Source organism: Nanorana parkeri, unplaced genomic scaffold (genome assembly GCF_000935625.1).
Source record: "Nanorana parkeri isolate BGI_ZX_2015 unplaced genomic scaffold, ASM93562v1 scaffold938, whole genome shotgun sequence".
Lineage (NCBI taxonomy): Eukaryota > Metazoa > Chordata > Amphibia > Anura > Dicroglossidae > Nanorana > Nanorana parkeri.
This window is the reverse complement of record NW_017307206.1, coordinates 70,288-76,710: the sequence shown is the minus strand read 5'-3', so window position 1 is coordinate 76,710 and position 6,423 is coordinate 70,288.

The following is a 6,423-nucleotide window of genomic DNA, read 5'->3' as shown; positions in this document are numbered from 1 at the left end:
TGGGTGGTAAATACTTTTGCAAGGCACTGTAGTTCCCTGCTTGTGTTACCCCTTGTGATTCCTCTCCTAAGCTAGAAAATCCAAATTTTGGGCTATTCATCTATCTGGTACTTTCCTCCTACAAGTCCTGCTACCTTTTTTTTTTTAGTCATAGTGGAGGCTATTCCTTCCCTCATCCCTCATCCTGGGTGCATTCTCCCATTGGGTGTATCCTCTCACTTTCTCTGGTTTAACAAACAGACCGTTTTCAGATCCTTGTATCTGATGTTCTTCACCTGAACAATGAGAGTCCATTCCATGAGCGTGCCCTCTCCTTACTCACAAGGAAGCAATCGTCACTAATAATTTCTGTGTTTCCGTAGAGGGGGCAGCAAACAGAACACTCTTCCTGTTATCTATTACACTTATTCCTCGTGCTTGTAGGTGGATTCCTAACCCTAGCTCCTCTACACTGGATTCTAATCTTTTACAGGATTAAATCTACCGCTTCCTAGAATGATAGAATTAATACTAGGCAGGTTTTAGTATCGCGATCACATCCGTGGTTACCTTCCTTACCTTTGCCTACCCTTTTATTTAGGTGTTGTTTATCACTTCACCCTCTCCTTTTTAAAGGTTTATGGCTTATTAGGCTGCTCTCAGTTTTAGATTTGGTGCATTTTGCTCACGCATTTTGTGTTGGGGCAGTCTATTCAAATGAGTGGGCTACCAATGCACCAAAATATGGTTATGCTCAGCAGCCCGTGTGCATCAGAAGTGTGTTGCCATAGTGCATTTGGGCTATCATTGGAAAAAAAAATGTAATGTGCATTGTAGTAACGTGTGCATTACTGCAATGCGCTGCAACTGAAAGATGTAAATGGGCACTAAAGAAGCTGCTAGTGGCTTTAAGTAAGCTTCAATGCTACTTAAAGCTGTTCAAAGCCAGCTATCCTCTTTGTGATAGTCAACACTTTCATCATAGTGACCCTGAATTCCAAAAGATTTGCTATGGTATGGTGAACATCTAAAAATCCCAATTGTCCCTAAGCAGTACCCAGAAAAATCTACCCTTTGTCTGGAATTCATACTGAAAAATGGTACTGCACTTTGTGGTATGTGTCTAGGCCATCCTGTACAAACAGCCACAGCTGTATATCTGCAGTGTGAGATCTAATGTACTGCTGCCTCACTACTGTGCTGCTGATTGGTCTCCTTGCTGGAGTCTGCAACATGAGGAAGCAATGCGCTTCTTCTACTAACATGACCTCCACAGAGAGAGAGAGTGTGCAGAACAGTTCATGGTAAATCAGTAATGAGGAAAAGATTAGGAAACCAGTCCCTTAGCCTCTGGCTCCCTTTTTTTGCATAGCTTTCAGGGTTAAGTTCCTTTTTAAGATGTATCCCACCCCTTGGCTGGAACTGATGTTTTCTTTGTAAATGTTTAATGTACATCTTTCTTTCACGTACAGAAGCCCATGTGTACAAGGACTTATAGCATTTTCTTCCTCTAACATTGTTGCTATGGTTCATATTTTCTTACTGCATTTAGTTATGTTTCATTAAGCATCTTTTAAATAATTTTTCAGTTTACTCTGCCCTTCTGGCCCTTCCTGCAGTTTCACAATGTGTTAATTGTCATAGATGGTCTGTTATGATATGTTGACAGATAAAAGGCTGAGTCCTCAACCAGAATGTAACTGCCAGTTACACGAAGTCTACCACAGTGCAGGTTACATAAACCTCAAGGGAGATGTACTGTAGGCAGGAACGTTTTGATGATTCATGTTGGCTAAATTAAAAAAGAAGGTGTTAGTTGCATAAAAGCATATGGTATAAAATTTTAGGTGAAGCTATATAGGAAATTAGGCATGTATTTAAACTATCTGGATGATTTAAGTGATTTCAAATATGTTTTTTAAAACTTATAAGGAATGAACCTAGCAATAATAGAAAATGCAAAGGCAATCAAGTCCCAGCATGAAAAGTTTGGTAGGTCAGTCCCGGCTCTCTGCAGGGAGATGATCGAGAAGTGAGCAAGCAACGGTATGTGTTCGCTCACTTCCCGATCTATTGAGCCGACATGTGACAGTTTCATTGTTACACGTCGGCTCGAACTATGAAGATGAGTGAAAATCACTCACCTCATAATTCTCATTGTGTATCTGACGCCAATTTTTTTAATCATTTTATTTATAAATTATATCAATGTTTCATGGATTAAGTAGTAAAGGGTTAGGAGAGGTCAGATCAGGTTTTTATTGCTGTCTATCTGTACTGGGTAAATTCATCCTCATCTGTCCTGATGACTATTGTCACTGTGAATGGGACACTCGTTCTAGTAACTTGTTCTAAGAGAGGATTTCCTTTCCTTTGGAGAGATCTCTCACTGTTGTGTCTGGAGACAGGAAGTGAAGGAAATACTTTCATTTCTTATCCCTACACGAATTCCAGTGTACTGCTTTGAATTGAAAAAAGGAGCAGATTGCTCAAGTGTCACCAGCAAAATGAACTGTTAGTAAAAAAAAAAGTACCATGTAGAGCAGGGGTAGTGAATTAAAATACAAGGTCAGATGAGAAAAATGTTCTTCAAGTAGAGGCCTGAATTGCGGTCCGGACAGAATGGTCACTAAGTCCATGTTTGTACTACGGACATGTGTTCCCAGACACATTGCTTATACGCAGATCCCGGCGCATCACACGATTTATTTTTTTATGTTAGAACTCCCCTGATCCCATTTACATGCACGTGCATGCCTTACGTGCCCCTGTTCATCCTGCTAAATTGATTACAGAGCAGATCGGGACATGGACATTCCTTCCAGACACTTTCTGCCATGGTCCTGAGCCCCAGGGGACCCAGGCCATTAGGAGAGGGCTGGCTGTATCTCCTATGGGCGTCCCTGCCTGACGTCATTGGTTGATGGGACACCAGCAGTTCTAGAAGAACAGCTTTTTATATCAATGGTAGACTAGAGTTCACAGTGTGGGAATCTGTGCATAGTGCATAGAGTACATCCTGTACATAGAAGGCTTACCAAGTAATCTGATTGTTAGTGTCCTCCTACCAGTGTCAATAGACCACTGATTGAAATTATTGAACTTATTTGTGATGCTGGAGATTTTGTTGTCTTCAACTCTTAAGCAGACATTGATTTTTTTGTATTGCTTTTTTAAAATGAAGTGTGGGTGCTAATGAGTATCTAGTACCATTAGCCTTACATGCCTGCAGTAACTATTAGTATATTAATCAACTTTCCATTACTGACAGAAAGAATGAATGAGGTTAGATGCAGTGTGGGTGGCTAAGCTGTAAGGGGTTTGTTAAATTAACATGTCTATTCCCTTATTCTCTTAAATTAACATGTCTATTCTGTGTATTAGACACATAGGATGCAGCAAGGTTCCCCGTACACATAGACAAAGCCTCCTGGGAAAGGGTTAACAATATCTGTCATAGCAGGATATTCCCTGGCAGCCCCTCACTGTGAATTTGTGTAGGCGGGGGACAGAGGCTGCTAATGTGTCATTATATTGGTCTGCATCCTCTGAAATGTCAAGGTGAGAGGTGTGCAGAGCACACGATAAGGCTACCCAGTGAGCATCTGGATGACTCACAAAGCAGGTCTGATGGAGCACACGGGGATGAGCTGTGGATCTTGCTGTCACAACCCTAACGTGAGCCTTGGGCACAGCTGGCAAACAAAACATCTCGCAATGGGTAAGAAAGCCACATCTGACAGCTGAAAGCAGCAAATGATATGTCAACTTGACCCTATGTAATGATTGCTTTACTTTCATGTTTTACAGTTGTGCTTTTCTTTTCCTGTCTAATGGCAGCTTTCCAAGTAATGAAGAACCTGCATATGATGGTCTTTTCTACAAAATGCATTAGCAGCAGTCTTGGTGGGTCTTTAAATCCGCTGAACTCTGGATCACTGAGCTGAATATTGGTGCTGCCAATCATATTCTCTACTGTACACTTTCATACTGAGAATAATATACCGTATGTTGCACAGACAAATACGCAAACTGCTGACTGATCCTCATCTGTCTATGTAGCAAAGGGTAAACAGAAAATAAACCCAAATGTAGCAAACACACAAATAAAAAACTTACTGAAACATATCCATGAATAACAGCCAAACTGAATCACATAATATATAACAGGTGGTCTTCATAAAATGTACTCTTTCTGGCTGCGAGAAGATCCAAGAAGAATTCAAAACATATTCAGTCAACCTCCAAATCGAATGTCTTTGTAAAAGAATTCTTTACACTGTAACGAGAAAACAGGGTGGGTTAAATTGGTGGGATAACACTCGCCTCTTGTCTTTCATAAAATCCATATTTTCTAACACCAAAGGTTGGGGAAATCTTGAATTTTATATCAGACAGGAGGCTCCTATTATGCTTGTTAAAAGCTGTATACCCGCAAGACATTACAGAATAACCTTAGACACATAAGGCAGCTACCTACAAGGACTTAATGCCAGTCTTCGTACGTCTCACTATATTAAATTAGGGAAAAACTGTATTATTCAAATCCAGAGCTCCAACATCCAATGCTCGTTTAAAGGAAATTATACAAAGAACCATAGTAAGTTTAAATGATAACAACTTTGAAGTCAACCATCATTCTCTCTCCCTAGGATTTGAACATCATCAACACAGTCCTAACATCCCAAGTATGAAGATACTTAGGTAAAGGAGGCCTTTTTAATCGAATACTGCACATTAGTCTGCAATTGGGTGTTTACCTACCTGGAATAAACCAACCGATGCATGACCAGCCGAAATAACCGATCTATACACATTGATGGTTCTGTAAACCTTACCTTGATCAAAAGCAAGTGATAACAAATGTAATATTTGGGTCATAGGGACTTGAACGGATTTAATTCCCATTCCAAGCACCAACCAACCCAAAGTTTCCTTGCTGATCCGTAACACAACCTGGTGCCCTGAGCCTAAGGGGTTGATTTAGTAACCTTATAAACACGCCACGAACAAGTACACCTCTGTAGTGTGTTCCCTCCCAGCATGATCTATTGGTGGAATCTAGACACCTTTGCAGTGTGTACACACCCAGCAGGTGTGTTGTGCAAAGCCCTGCATGAATTACAAGGTGATGTTGTGTAAATTAGCTCTATGTTGTGTTGCTTGCGTTGATGAATGCAGGAATGTAAATGCATGAGCTAACCATTTTTGTCTAAACTGTGAAGCAGCATTATATATGCATCATGTGCATGATTTTTCCATATATGGCATTAGTGGAAATATGCTTTTAGAGACTTTTTGGTTGATAAATACGTTTTGCTGTGTAAAAATCACATGCACCTAGTGAGTGCGTGTGTTTAGGTTAGTAAATCACCCCCTAAGCCTCCAATAAGATGTCTCTAGCTGATTTTGAAAGCTCCTGATTAATAGACCATTCCCTTCAACCAAATATGCCATCAGAGTCAATTGCCCTGATAACACCAGTGGATGATGGTTCCCTTTTGGATCAAGTAATAAGTTAGTTTGGATGGGTAACATCCTGGAAAATCCACCAGTGTTCCCAGAAGTAAAGGGATCCATGGTTGGGTCAGCCAGCATGGAGTGATGAGTACCACCTAGGCTTTCTGAGACATGATCTGGAGTAGGACCTGAGGATTAATTTAGAATGGGGGAAAGGTATAATGAACTCCTGTTGACCAAGATTGAAGAAGGGCGTCTTGACCAGACACTTCTGGGTCCAGTCTACAGCTGAAGAAGATCGGAAGTTGAGTGATTGTATATGAATGATTCAGATAATATACAGTTATAGCTGCTTTGCAGTCTAAAATGTAGACCAAGGGTCTCGAACTCAATTCGCTTGGGGGCCACTGGACAAATCTTCTTTTCCCATGGGGTTCGCTTGCCAAATTTCATAAAATATCATACTTCAAAACCAAATTAAATGATATACGGTACCAGTGGTGTGTTTATAATGTCGGTATATGTGTTTGTGAGGGTTTCTTTGTATGCAATGTCAGTATATTTTTTGCGATGATTTGTGTGTGTGTGTATTGTCAAGATTTCTGTGAGTGATGTCAGCATGTGTGTTAATGTTTCTCTATGTGTCATTAATATGTGTATATCAGTGTAGTGTCACTATATGTGTGTGTGTTTTTTCCCCACAGGTTTTAATTTAAATCATAGAGGACCAACAGATTCGATTCACACATGCACACACACACTCGTCCATATACACATATTCATACAGAAATACACACATGCACGCCTTTTTAAAATAAAAGAAAGAGCTCCCCCACTTGCTTACATTTGGTTGGTGGTCCTTTAGCTGATGCAGATCTTATAATTCTTTCTTTCGGACAGCGCTCAGTGAAGGCTGTCAGAGAGCAGGCTGACTCACAATCTGGCACCGCTAGGAGCAGCTATGCGGTCTGCGTCCGACAGAGC